The sequence below is a fragment of the Arachis ipaensis genome, chromosome B3, assembly GCF_059453495.1.
Source record: "Arachis ipaensis isolate K30076 ecotype BB chromosome B3, ASM5945349v1, whole genome shotgun sequence".
In the NCBI taxonomy this organism is placed as follows: Eukaryota; Viridiplantae; Streptophyta; class Magnoliopsida; order Fabales; family Fabaceae; genus Arachis; species Arachis ipaensis.
Window position 1 is genome coordinate 120,093,264 of NC_142438.1, and position 15,534 is coordinate 120,108,797.

General features: G+C 33.0%; 1 pseudogene; it reads right to left on the reverse strand.

The window, feature by feature from the left end:
- Positions 1-2,071: 2,071 nt before the first annotated feature.
- On the reverse strand, positions 2,072-4,651 carry LOC148572253 (uncharacterized; annotated as a pseudogene).
- Between the last annotated feature and the right edge of the window lie 10,883 nt (positions 4,652-15,534).

Sequence of the window (15,534 nt, forward strand, 5' to 3'; positions counted from 1 at the left end):
AAACTAACAAAAGATTGACCATCTAAATTCAATTAATATCAAGAAACTAAATTCAATTAATATCAAGAAAAAAGATCGAGTGTCAATTTTTTTTTTAATAATTAAGATTTTAAGAGTTGAATCTGTCATCGAATTAACAAAATTAAAGATTTAAAAATTCAATCGAGATTAAATTGAATATAAAAATAATATCTAAAATATTTTTTAAATTTTTTTATATATTTTATTATTTTAAACCAATTAAAAGCTAAAAAATTAAGTTGATACGACTGATTAATTTTTCGATTTTTCGATTTTTGACTCGTTTATTTACACCCAAATTTTCTTTTGAATTAAATTGATTTAATGGCTAATTTTTTGTTAACCCTACCAAATTGGTCAATTAGTTTGATTCTCAAAACTATATTAATAATTAGAGCAAAGACCCAATTCGGCCCTTATCTATTTTCATGAAGGATAAGGCACCTCTTGTCCAAAAAAAGGAACACTTCGACCCTTAATCTTTTAATTTTAGGACAATACGACTCCTCTGTTAAAAAAACTCATCAAATAGTAAAGAAAATTAGTTTTGTAGGGTTTTGTTTGTAATTTTTAGGGGTTTAAACTCCCACAAATTATTAATAAGTTTATTTTTGAAAAATTTATTTACCGATGACGATTAAGTGAAGAAAGGCCATTGTTGAAAATGATGTCACAAGAAAAAAAAGTAATTGCAGTACAAAGATATTTTAAAGGAAAAAATAGCATCGAACAAGAAATGAAATATGATAACATTAATGTTGATGATATTTGTATTAGTGATAATGAGTTAATGACAATAGAAGATATAACGATGGTGATAAAGCATGGTTACACAATATAAATAATAGAGATAGAAGTGATAATGACGAAAATGAAGAAGATGGTGGTAGTAGTAGTCATAGTTGGTTATATTGTTGAAAAGAAATTTATGGGTGTTTAAAACCCCACAAATTACAAATAAAACTCCCACAAAACTAATTTTTGTTACTATTTAACCGATTTTTTTAACAGAGGAATCGTATTGTCCTAAAATGAAGAAGTTGAGAACCGAAGTGTCTATTTTTTTGGATAAGGACCGGGTTGAGTCTTTACTCTAATAATTAACTAATATTTCTTTTTTACTATACAATCTCAATTTAAATTTTTAACATTTGTTCCTCCATTACAACAGAAAATGGATCCTCTCAATTTTTTTTAACAATTGAGGGAGTAAAGTATTATCTTTAACCATTAATTTTATAAGTGGGACTAAAAGAAAATATAAAAGAGAAAGATTGAAGGATTAGAGATCACACTTTACTCTCTTTTATTTTTTCAAAGCTAAAAGAACTTATATTACATCATAAAAATGGTACAGATGTCCAAATACAGGACATGAGGTAGAGAAAGTGGGGATTTCACAAATAAAACTCACTAAAAGGAAAGTGAATAATAAATTGAACAAAGCTTAGAATAAAGAATCGGGAAAAAGCGAGAAACTAGGGCATTGGGTTCAGGCTAAAGAGATGAAATTGCTGCGCCATATTTATAGACACTTGAATCGTCTCTACCAGCGTTTGGGTTGTGTGCTCAAAGACTCGAAGGTTTCTTGCCTTCCATGTGTTTCTATAAATACTTGCCGCAAGACCCATCAACCTCTTCTCATCATACCGCCGCTTAAGCTTTGTCTTCAATTCCTGCCAAATTGGAAGAACTAGTCACTAGTAGGATTTGGAAGATGCAAGTAAATCGGATTTGTCCTCCAAATCTCCTAGGCTCTGTTGCATGTAATTAGGCAATGGATGATTGATTTTGGTTGCGTGTTATAGTGAGGGCATAGTCAACATGTACTCGAAAATCTGTGATGGATTTGCTCTAGCACTGGAATTCGGCCATTGAGGCATTTTTAGAGGAACATCATCACGCTGGGAGGGACTTCCAACTTTTCCAGGTGTTGCCATATATGTTTTTGCTTCATATGGTCAAGATAGTGCTCTAATGGAGGGTGAAAGAAGAGGTAAGCAATATTATAACTTGAGACCGTGTCATACACTTTAGATTTATTGAGACTCTATTGAAGCACATCCTCTCCATCTGCAGGTTGAATTGAGTAGATTCTGCTTTCAATTTCAAGAAAAAAAGTGTTGGCAATCAGGTTATGGTTCTAATTTTTATGTGAAAAAATCAAATCTTTTACCCATAAAATTTGACTCTGTGAGGCGATGGATTGTGGCACAGAGATACAGAAAGGATACGGCAGAGGTAACAATGGGTCACTAAATACTCGGATGGAACTAATAGATCCAACCTTCCAGTTTAAACCTTTTTCAATAACTGTTCGGCTCTCCAAGATGCTACGTCAGCCCCAAGAAGGTGAGCATCCTAACTCAGCACTCATCGCATTACCGTACTTAAAGTATTTACCTTTAAGTGCTCTTGCTAGGATAGAATTAGGCTGAGTAGTAATCCTTCAGTACTATTTTCCTAATGAAGTGAGGTTTTGAGCCCTTAAATCTTTCAGGCCTAGTCTCCCTCCTTTTTAGGTCTGACATTTTATCCCAGCCAATCCAAACTATTCTCCGCTCTATTTTTTTCTAACCCTACCAGTACTTAATTCTATGAATTTCATTAATGAGTGTGTCTGGCAACTTAAAGCATGAGAGTGTGTAGATTGGAACAGCTTTCCCAACAGTCTTGAGTAAAACATTTCTTCTCGCATTTGACACAATATTCTTTTTCCATCCTTGAACATTTTTCTAAACATTTTTCTTAATCAAGTTGAATGTAGCTTTTTTAGATTTGTTAACTAAAGAAGAGAGGCCCAAGTATTTGTCCTGCACAGCGACAAGTTTAATATGGAGGTTTGCTGCCACCTGGATCTGGATATGATTTAGGGGATTGTTGCTGAAAAATATCGAGGATTTGTTGAGATTCACTTGTTGTTCACTAACCCTCTTGTATTCATCCAGAATGTTTAGAATTCGTTTACAATCATATTTTGTTGCCTTAGGAGATGTCTAATAGTGGAACTTCTTCTGCACACCTGAATTTCGTGAATTCTATCGCTTAATTTCGCTTTGTGTAGCAAGAAGGAAAGACCTTCTGCACAAAATAAAAAAGATAGGGATATAGAGGGTTACTTTAGCAGATACCTCTAGTTGGTTTGAAATAACCAAAGGATTATCCTTCCACAACAACAGCATAAGAAACGGTAGTTATTAATTCATGAATGCAGTTTATCCACCTTTCACCGAATCTAAACTTGATTAAAATGAACCATAGAAATTTCCACTCTACTCTAATAGGCTTTAATTCATATATAACTTGACTGTCATTTCATGCTGTAGAGTTGAACTTTTATTCTTTAGATGGTGTATACACTCATGAACAATCAGAATATTGTCTGATATTAAGCGGCCCTTAATAAAGACACTTTGGATAGGACTAATCAGTTTATTCATACAATTCTGAAGTCTATGGATGAGAACTTTAGAAATAATTTTGTAAATGACTGTAGACAAACTGATGGGTCTGTGTTATTGTAGTAGCATCCGGCACCTTTGGGATGAGACAGATATGTGTATGGTTGAAGCTTTTCAAAATCTTGCCCTTGAAAGAAACTTCAACTGCTCGAAAAATATCTGCACCCACAATATCCCAAAAGAACTGAAAAAACTTCGTAGTTATGCCATCTTCTCCCGGAGCACTTTACGGGTGAATACTAAAAGTGGGTCGCTTAACTTCCTGAATAGTGACTGGTCTTTGTAGCCTATGGTTTATGGAAGTTGTAACCTTTGGCTCAAAGTCCGAGAACAGAGGCAGGTCAGCATGGGAAGTTGAGGAGAAAATGTCCCGAAAGTAGTCTTCCACCACTGCTGCAATTGATGAGTTGGATGAGGCTATTCCCCATTCGCTCCATTCAGCCTTTAAATATTGTTCCTTCGAGTTTTGGTCCTGAACTTCCGGTGGAAGAAATTAGTGTTTCTGTCCCCTCCTTTAGCCACTTGATTCTTGACTTCTCCTTCTAGTACATCTCCTCTTGGATAAAGGCTTGTTCTAATTTTTGTTCTAACTTCTGGATATCCTCTCCTCCATTAATTCCAACTCCCCACACCTCTTCAAGTTTTTGTTCCATTTCTTCAATTAATTTTTTGGAATTAGAACTACCTATTTGCTGCCATGCTACTAATCGGTGCTTGCATAATTTTAGTTTTTGGGCTAAAACATACATGGCCGAACGATAAAAATCCATTTCCCACGCTAGCCGAATGGTTTCCCTTACCTCCTCCCTACCGCACCATCTCTCTTGAAATTTGAAACGCCTTTTAGATCGTTCCATTAGGGGTTTTGTGTCAAGAATAAGAGGGGCATGGTTTGACTTTGTCTCTGCTAACTTTAAAATAACTGCATTTGGGTATTGGTGAGTCCATTTCTCATTGTCAAGGCATCTATCCAACCTTTCCATAATAAAATCCTCATTCCTCCTTCTATTACTCCACGTGAAGGACCTACCAATCATTCCCAAATCAACCAGACAGTTACCGCCAATAAAATTAGTGAAGGCCGAGATAGCTTGATGAGATATCATACAACCACAAACTTTTTTCGATTGGTTTGTGATAGTGTTAAAATCACGCAAGACCACTAGCATTCCCTCCAATTGCTGAAGCAAAACTGAAATCTCTTCAAATTGGTTATGCCGAACTTGATCATTAGTGCTCAGATAGGCTCCCACCAAACTCCATACCTCGTTTAAAACAAAGTCTTTAACTTTCGCAGCAATAAAATATTCGGAGAGGCGAATGATGCTTAACTCACAACCATACTTCCATACCTAAATAAGCCCTCCTTCTGTACCTAATGGATCCACCAAAAGATAGTTTCAATATCCACATTGTCTCAATGCCTTTTTCACCATCCGAAGTTGATTTTTGGATTCACAGATGAAACCACCTCAGGAGAGTGGGACTTATGAATCCTTTTCAGATTATGGACTGTCAAGGGTCTCCCCAAACTCCGACAGTTCTATGTTAAGATTCTCATGGTGCTGTGGGTGCCATTTGTTGGTTGGCATCCTCCACCTCTGCTTGTTGTATATGGTTGTACTCTGTACAGAGCTTCTTCTGCCCCTAGTCATTTTTCTTCACATTAGTTCTTCTCTTGACACCACTAATTAGGCTCATATTCACTGCACCTCTATGTGCTATTTGCTTCATTTTTTTATCCAGTCTTATTTTCGAAGTATCATATAGATTTGAAACAGGAATTTTGTCTAGCACGATAATTGAATCCTCTTTCCTTGAACCCATCTGATTGCTCTTTCCAGCAGCAATAATTCTTAGGTTGGTGTCTTTTGAATTAGTCCTGGTATTTATTAGCTCCTCTCCCTTTTGGTCCTTCATACTTAGGCTAGAAAAACCATGAATTAGCCATGTCAGAGCTGGTTTTCTTCTTGGTTAAGCCTCATTCGGGCCCGCAAAGCTTGATTCTGCACTGGCCTTGTTTCCGTCCCTGTCTATTCTCCTACCAATTTGATTCGCACGAACTCAATCGCCAATTTGGTCTTGATTCACTGCCCCCTCTTTAGAATCTCGAATCATGTCATTACAACTTTTAGATTCATGACCAAGAAGAGCACAATAAGTACAAAACTTTTTAATTTTTTTCATATCTCAACCCGATTTTCACATAGCTTTTATCTGGCCTCACAATTTTTAGGTTGTCCTTAATTCGTTGTTCCCCATTGATCTCTATCTTTGCTTTGATAATCCTCGACTCTTTACCTCTGACATCGAAGAAGTCTATATCAATTACCTTTTCAACTTGCCGCAGATCTTCCTACCCGCCTCAATAATTTTGAATTTCTCCGATAGCCCCCACAATTGAGTCCATATCGAGAAGGAACTAACTTTGTTTGCTTCAAAAGTATCCTTTTCTAACCATCTTCGAATATGAAGTATATAATCCTTGAAAAGTCAAGGAAAACCCTTTTCAATTTTGATTGTTTCCTTCATTATCAAAGAAAAATTGAAATTAGTTATTTCCCATATCAACGACTTTGAATCCTTGTAGTCTTCGCCAAATTGAATTGAAAGCGTTGTCCAGAGTCCCTACTAAAAATGTTTTCTCTGTAAAGAGCCTTTTTAGAAGGCTTTTTGAGAAAGCATCAATGCCTTCTAGCACATCCATCTCTTCCAAACGTACCACATCATCTTCCTCCTAATCACCATCTGTGTTAGGCTGTTGGTGAGTTTCACGATTTTCTGACATTTGACTCTTAGAGAAAATATTCTGTCAACCACAACTGTCACAAGGAGATCTATTCTGAACATAGAAAAAGTTCTAGCAGAAAAAATTCTACGAGTCACGAAAGTAATATACTTTTATCACACTTTATTTACTCTTTTAATTGTTAAAAAAAATTGAAAGGATCCATTTCCATTATAACATGATATGTGATTAAAAAATAAGTTAATTTTCTAGTAAAATAGTTGTTATATTATTAGTAGTGGTATTGCAAAAGAAGGGCTAATCACATGTGTAATTGATACGAATAACAGTTTAGGTTAAGCTGTTAAATTATTTAACTATTATTTTGCAAGGAAAACGTTAATTTTAAGAACTTGGAGACTGATAATAATGACGAAGCTGGATTTGCAATACTTTATATGTAACTGTTCAAGCCTATAAAAATCGGGAGTTATTGGTACATAGTAAATTGGGGAAAATTAAATTTTGGTGGAGTGGTCAACTCATTTGTCTACTTAAGTAAATATTGAGGATTCAATTTCCGCTTTATGCATGTAACAATCTATTAGTTAGCGACAGATCTTTAAATAAAACTTAGACAAAAAAAATTGGAAAAAATTATAATAATCTGAAATTATAATATAAGATGCTTCTTTGGATCTTGAACAAGGATTACTACCCTTATATTTATTGTTGTTGAAGTAGTTTTACTTTAATCTAAGACAACTTCAGTATCAGAAAAGATGATAGTTAAATCAAATCTGTTATACTAGATGGAGATATTATCTTATAGTCATTAAATACAATCAAATATTTTATAAAAAAAAACTTAGATCTCCAGCATTATTCTAATTATATATGTAATGAAAAAGAAAAAGACAAAAATCACACATAATTTTACATAATTGACCTAACATGTCTACAGTTATAAATAAAAACAAAAATTACTCTATCATTTATATATTATTTATATTAAGTGTATATTAAAAATTAATTATTAAATTAACTATTTATATAAATATATATTAAAATATAAATATATATTTAAAATAACTTAACCAATATATATATTCATATATTAATATATAATAATTAATTTAATAATTAATTTTATATATATATATATATATATCATCTTTGTTATTCTATATACAGTTTTCAGACTACAAAATTATATAATTTTTCAAACTAGGGAATTTCTTTTTTTTTTTTCACGCTATAGGAAACCTCACGATTTGTTTTTTGAAGAAATCAGAATTTTGTCTTATATAAATTCTTGAGTTACGTTTTTTTTCTTATTTTTAAATTATTTTGCAAAATTGTCCATCACGATTTTAATTTCACTTAACTGCCCTATATTAACTATTAGGTAAATAACAAAAAATACACTCAAATTATTTTGATACTGACAAAAATATTTTTAAAATTTTTTATTAATAAAAAAATCTTCAAATTATTTTAAAATACGATAAAAATGTTTAACACTAAATATATGTTATCAAAAAATGCTTTAAAAATTAAATTTTAATGCAATTTTTTTGTAAATATAATTAGAAAAATGAAATTTTTTATTTTTAAAATTTGGTGATTTTTTACCAAGTGTGTATATATATTTGTGATTTTTTTGTCAACAACCAATAATATTTTTAAAAAGTAAAAAATCTAGAAGTCAAATTTTTATCCGGATATTTTTATATATTTTTTAAATAGTTATTTAAATATTCTTATAAAATTTTAGATCAAATATATATGTAGTTTGCCAAATACAAAAATCGTTTATCAATTGTTACTTATACAAAAAGATTATTCTTGTATTATTTTTATCGCATTTTTAAATTATTTGAGAATATTTTTGTCAGTAACCAAAATAATTCAGGTTTATCCTTAACCGTTTAATCAAAATAACTCAATATTAACCTGAACTATACCTCTTATCCAATTAAAAAAAAAAATTGGCCATCTATATTAATAGGGATGGTAATAGAACGGATAGGGACGGGTTTATCCTACTCGACCTCGCACCACCCTACAATAACCCGCATAAAATCCGCTTTACTTCTATCTGTGAATATTAAAAAGTTAAACTCTAACCCGTTTTCGCGGATACCCGCCCCACTCTCATTTATCCTTATAATTATTAAAATTCAATAAATAAAATTAAATTTTAAAATTTATATAATCATCATCGTATATATAACATAATTTAAGATAAAAATTTAAATATAATACAATATTATTAATTATTTTACATATATTATATATATTATGACAGGGTATTACCTAAATTCAATTCCATCTTGTCCCGCCTAAGATTATAATGACCCATCCCAAACAAGTAGGGATATAGTAGATATCCGCATATTCGAATAGTATTGTCATCTTGTATATTAAATCCAAGGGAGGAGAGAAGGGGTTTCGTATTTTGGTTCAGAATCGAAAGGTTGCAGAGACAGTAAGGGCAGGGGATAAGTGGCCATTGATTTTAGACACTGCACAAAACTTCGGCCCATAAGGGACCTAAGCCCAATTAAATCTGGATGCCATATGTTGTCAAAAATTGTTTTAGAAACCAAATTTGCATTGCAAATAAACCAATCATTATGCGACAAATCTGTTGACTATTAATACTTAATAGTTAATAATTAGTTTCCTAGCAAATACCAGGCTTTAAATTTGACCGTTGAATTTTAATGCATAAATCAGTTAACGTTAAATTTATTTATGCAAATTAAAATTTTCTGTTTAATGCATTGTGATAATTAACAAATGCTTCTTGTGTTGTGTTAAGTGTTAACGTTGTTGGTATGTAAGTACTAAGTAGTTTCCACTTTCCACATTGACGCGTTTCAGATTTCAGAAAGTAATATAATCCACCGTTAAAGGATTGAAAATTACACTTTCATCCGTCAATTAAAAAAAAAATCAAAGGATTCCTTCTCTAGTTCAGAATGTAATAATGAATTAAGTTGAATTATGCTAAATGTCATTATTATTATTTACTGGCACAACGAGGAAAACTGATGAAAAGTGATGTATTTTTGGAAAATGGATTCTCTTTTTTTTTTAATTAAAATATAAAATATAATTTTTAATTTTTTAATATTTTTTCTCATATTTATTCTTAGGGGACTCTCACCTATAAAATATATAGTAAAGATCATACTTTACTTCTTTAAGTAAAAAGAATATGAGGAAATCCAATTTCGTTTATTTATGGTACGACCTTAATTGAATCCTCTGTACATCTTCATCATTCTATTATTTCTATTTAATAAGTTGCATGTGTTCTGAAAGATGATATAAAAGTAATACCGAAAAATTGTTAGCATTCAGCCATTCACACGCAATCATTTTCTTTTTGTAGGAAGTGAATCCAGCTACATTTATTCTTTCTTTTTGGTATATATATGTGTTCTCTGTAGTTTTCGTGTGATTGAAGTCTTTGCGTGATTAATGTTTAAGTTAGTTGTAATTGTTGATTATTACTATGATTCCAACGTCAATGTCAATCTCTATCATATTATTTTTTTTATTGTTGAAGCTTTCATCATGTGTTTTCCATGTATGTATGTACAACATTTTTGTACAAAGCTTGGAGATTACGAAAATCAACGGGCTATCTCTGATCTGTCATTTTGAAAAATGAGTAAAATGCAAAATTGAATATCAGGTATTGATCTGTCTTTATGCCATTTTAAATGTAGAGATAAGACATAAAACGGATGGTATTCATAGGAATCTAGGACTGCCCAACTTTATAGCATCATCAAGTTTCTGTCACCCATTTTTTACCTCTAACTATATAAATAATCTTAAAAGTAACACACCAAATAAAATCATTCTCCAATCAAAAAAAGGATTTTTTATTTTAATAAATAAAATAAATATAATAATTACCAAAATAAATAATTTAAAAATTATTTACTGATTTAAATTTCAGGCTATTATCTCGTTTACACTGTGAACGAGATGACTTTTCATGTATTTCGTTTACAGTGTAAACGAGATAAGGCCCATCAGACTGACACGTATATATCATAAGGCCCATCAGACTGACACGTGTATATCTCGTTTACAGTGTAAACGAGATACATTCATCTCATTCACACTGTAAATGAGATACATGAAGAGTCATCTCATTTACAGTACAAACGAGATACAAGCAGACAAATTTTCAACTACTATAAAAGGATGTATAATCCTTGATATTTTTCACACATATTTCGTATCCTTTCTCTGTCTCCTTTTTTTTCTCACAAAAAGAAGGCAACAATGGCCAGTAACAGTATATATTAGTTGTGTGTGTTTATCCCAATTGTCGTATGAGAAATGGCGACAACAGGGTGACATTTGAGTGTGAGAATCTGATATTGTTGCGCACTCAGCGTGTAAATACGTTGTCGAAGTTGAAGAGTTTGATATTGAGCAAGTTCGGTGGTACAGAAGTAAGGGAGATCGGAAGGGTTGGGTATAGGTTGCTGGCACCTATGGGTAACGGAGTTTTCCGGTTTCGACTATTCCGACTTCAAGGGGACGAGCATGTGCGACTGATGTTCGACATCCATGGGAGGATCATGGTGGAACAGGTAATGGAGCTTTCCGCCGAGGTGGGAGGTAGTGGCCATGGTGGTTCTGTACACTCGACCTATGTACAGGACGACCGACCTCTCGCACCACCACCCATTCACGTCGTCATTCCATTGGATGAGGCGGAGGATGGCGAGGAGGAGTCGAACGAAGATTACGTGACGGATAGTGTGGATAATGATTCTTCTGAAGGTGGCGATGATGATGAGTTTGTGCCTCCACCTCACCCAATTTCTGCGCTATCGGCGGTGCCAAATCACTATCACAGTCTGGATCTGGACGCCATGCATGAGAGGACTCTGTTTTCTAACACGGGTGAAGAGGATTAAAACTTAGACGGTGGGGTAGATCGAGAACGTCCCTAGGCTGGCTGGCAGTGGGCTGTATGTCGGGGGGCAACTCCATGAGTCTCGGGTCCTCCAAAACCTCCTGGCCTGACAGATGCCTAACACGGCAAGCCCCACGCCACCAATCATAGTACTCTCGGGTCGGCCTGGTGTCAAACGTATGAGTACGGAGATCCTGCGACCGGGATCAAACCTCCTGCGCCAACCCTCGTACCAATCCTGAAATTGCTCAGGCAACCAGACATCCTCACCACGGCCAGTGGACGTTAAGAACCTATCAGAAAAAATATAAGTGTATAAACTACTGTCACATGGTCACACACATGTCACATTTGGAATAATTGACATCTACACTCAGATAAGCAACGATAAAGAAGACATCAATTATACCTGTCAAAACCGGAGTGCCTGGCACCTGCTGCTCTCTATTGAACTGCCATTTCACCCGATCAACCTGGTGAAACCGGACAATGTTGAAACATACCAGAGGATGACTGACAACCATGTCCCCCACTCCTCCTCCTCACGAACTAGGGAGGGCACAGAGCCTACAGAGCAGGGTCATCGTACACTCTCCAGGCAAACTGAAAAAACCGTAACAGATATAATAGTCAGCCACCCAAAAAGAAGACAACATTCAGAAAAAAATGAATGCACTTATGGTGGTAAACATGGAACTAACCTCATCGAATCGTAACCGGTCGATCGAAACCCTTCAATGCAGGACCCTGGCCTCATGCTGATCCTTGCTCTATTGTTGTAATCCAACCAACCTGACACCACCCACCAAAATATATCCAGTTCATTAAGTTTCCATAAGAAGTTACAAAAATATTTAAACCAAATACAGAAATAAACATTTGTTCCCTCATAGCCAGAAGATAATAGTAGATCCCTCTATCTGGTGGACACCACTAAGAAAATCTCTGATAGATCCAGGACATCAACAGCGGAGTGCAACCGGCGATGTCTGTGATGCCCCGCTGTGCCGCCGAACAAAGTGACTGGTACGTCCAGGCTAGCACAGCCGAGCCCCAAGAAAATGCCCTACACTCCCCGAAGTCCTAGAGAAGAGGGAGCCAACGCAAGTGCACCAGGTTGTTGGACTTGTCAATCATCAGATATCCTCCGATCAGTAACATAATATAGCACCTGGTGTACTGTCAGAGGGTCTCCGAGTGAGCCACACAAGCTTGAGCATGAACGACTCCTTCCTCTGCGCAGCCTGCTGTGGTGCCACCGGGGGCCTGGCACCAAGCAGCTCCTCCACCAATGCCCACGTCTCAGTGTGGTACCACCTACCAAAGTCACGGAGGCATCCCCCGACGGGGTTTCCGTGTGCACGTAGGCCTAGGTGGTACGCCACGTCCTGCAGGGTGATAGCGATCTCACCCCACGGGAGATAAAACGTGTGCGTCTCCGGGCACCATTATTCCACGAGTGCCAAAATCAGGAAATTGTCAAAAGTGAAATCCCTGAGGGGCACCATGGCACCGAATCTAGCCTCAGCCAAATACGGTACGATGGGGTCGGGTTGAGGAAGGGTATGGCTCACTCATCGAGGTAGTAAAAGGCGAGGCCTCTGAAAAATATAAAAAAAAAATCAGCCTTATAAAGAAACAATCTTAAATTTTTGGTCTATTTATTTCTTACAATTTCGTTTTAGTTTTGCAATTAGAACATATTAAAGTAAAATAAATATTTCCTTGTTACTTACATCTACTTCTACTTAGGAACATATTTCTATATTTCTAACTTACACATATTTCTAACTAGAATACATAGTAACAACCTAGTACAAGAAAAATAGAGTTCCAAACTAATAATTATGTCATAACAACCTTTTACAAGCAAATAGAGTTCTAAAATCCTCTTAGAGACCTACTACTAAACCTGCCAACTACGTTCTGGTTCTTCGAGACTACCCTAACCATTGCCACATACTTAGATTAAACAAACATAACAAAACTAACCTCAAAGTCAGCCGCCCCAACGTAATGCGACGTCTCGTTCAGCTTGTTGATGTCTCCGTCATTTTCCGCCTGGCATGCCATCGCAATATCAGTTGAAAATCGGGTGAGAAAAGGATAATAGAGAGGAGAAAGTGGTTGACAAGGTCAAACTGGGACCCAGAATGACGCTGTGCCCGACATATACTTATAGGCGTCGACAGACCTTATCTCGTTTACAATATAAACGAGATATACACGTGTCAGCTTGATGAGCCTTAACGAGATACATGAATAGTCATCTCGTTCACAGTGTAAATGAAATAAGAGCGGATAATTTAAATTGGTAAATAATTTTTAAATTATTTATTTTGATAATTATTATATTTATTTTATTTATTAAAATAAAAAATTCTCAAAAAATTTGAGTCAGATAATTTAATTTTTAACAAATTTTAATGGTTAATTTTTTTATATTGAAATATTATTGGTAATTTTTGTTAATATTATAATATTTTGGTATACAGTGATATGAAAAGTATATAGCATAAAAAGAAATTATGAATAATAATTTTAAATAAAACAAAAAATAATAAATAATAAAAAAAATCATGAATTATAGTTTCAAATAGGACAAAAAAATAATAAAAAATCTTGAGTCACGATTTTAATTTTTAATTTAAAAAAATTATAATTTACAAAATCGTAAATCACGATTTTTTTTTATACGAATCAATATTCACCATTTGTATTATGCATCAAATTTGCTCAATTCACTAATTTAAACTCATATTAGTATATTACACAATTTCATCCACATAAAAATAATTAGTAAAATTAATTATTAAATCAATCTTTACTCTTTTATTTTGTAAGACAAATTATTCTTATATCAAATTTTGCTAAAAATTTAGATAAATTAATTTATGTCATTATTTTATAAAGACATAAATAGTTTCCAAGAATTTTTAAATTTTTTACACCAATTTCACTATATAGACAAATAATTTGATATGAAAATTGATTTATTTAACAAAATAAAATATTAAAAACTGATTTAATAATTTTATATTATTGAGAATTAAATTGTCTAACTCAAATTTTATTGGGAACTGATTTAATATATTTCTCATAATTTTAGTGGCCGTGACTTGTGAGAACTTAATTATTAGATTAACAGATTTTTTAAACTAGTGTCTAGTGGTGGTGTGGTGCATTCTTCATATATGGTAGGCCAACCACGAGTTACGTACTTACATGCGTAGTATACTTATATTCGTTTATCTTGTATAATATTAGCTTTGTGAGTCATATATTAACAAAAATTAAATTTTTTTAATAAAATTATTATTTTTAAAATTTAAATTAATAAAAAATATATAAATAACTATATTTCCAACTTTTGTAATAATAAAATATTATATATATATATATATATATATATATATATATATATATTGAAGAGGTATAAAATAATCCATATATAATAACTGATTTGATTTTTGATGGTTTTTTGTTTAGGTTAGTTGCATGGTCGCTCCTAATATATGTGTGATGATGCACGGAGAAGTTTACTCAAATAGATTCTTTTACAAAACATATTTTATGAACAACAAAAAATTAAATTAAATTAAAATTATTTTATTTTATATTTTTAATTATTATTTGTTTTATTTATATTTTTAAATTATCATTAAAATAATTAAATAATGTTAAATATAATAAATTATATACATAAAATTATAATTAGCAAATATATATATAAAATTATCAATGTCACGTTTTAAATGCTCAATTTAAACTAATTTATAATACTAGATCATCTGGTCATGATCAATATACAGCTGAAGTACAAACTTTTGGAATAATATATGGATATATATAGGTTGATTGCTTATTTATTGGCATACATACATAGTAAGATATAGGTAATGAAAGTTAATCCGAATCAATCCGAATATACTTTTTATTTTTTATTTATTTATTTTTTTTAAATCGAAGATAGGAAGATTCGAATATAGAGAAACTATGTCATTTGAGTTATAATTCGTCATTGAGAATATACATTTTATTTATTTATTCATTTTCATGATTAATAATCTCACTACGCTTAAACTGATTTTGGGGTTCACCAAGGATCGAATTCTTGACCTTTCGGATCTAGCGCTCTAATACCATTAGTGATACTACTCATCCCAAAAGTTCAGCTGATGGAAAAAAGTAACACTAATAATTATATCTCTAATACTCCATAAACCTCCATTATACATATTGTACAAATATTTTATTGACTTCTCCTACTTTCTCTAATATTATTGATCCGTTACCTTCTAACTACCTCGATTTTTATTTTGCATTATGAGCCATGGCTCAATTTCTTTTATGTTAATTGTAAATTTATA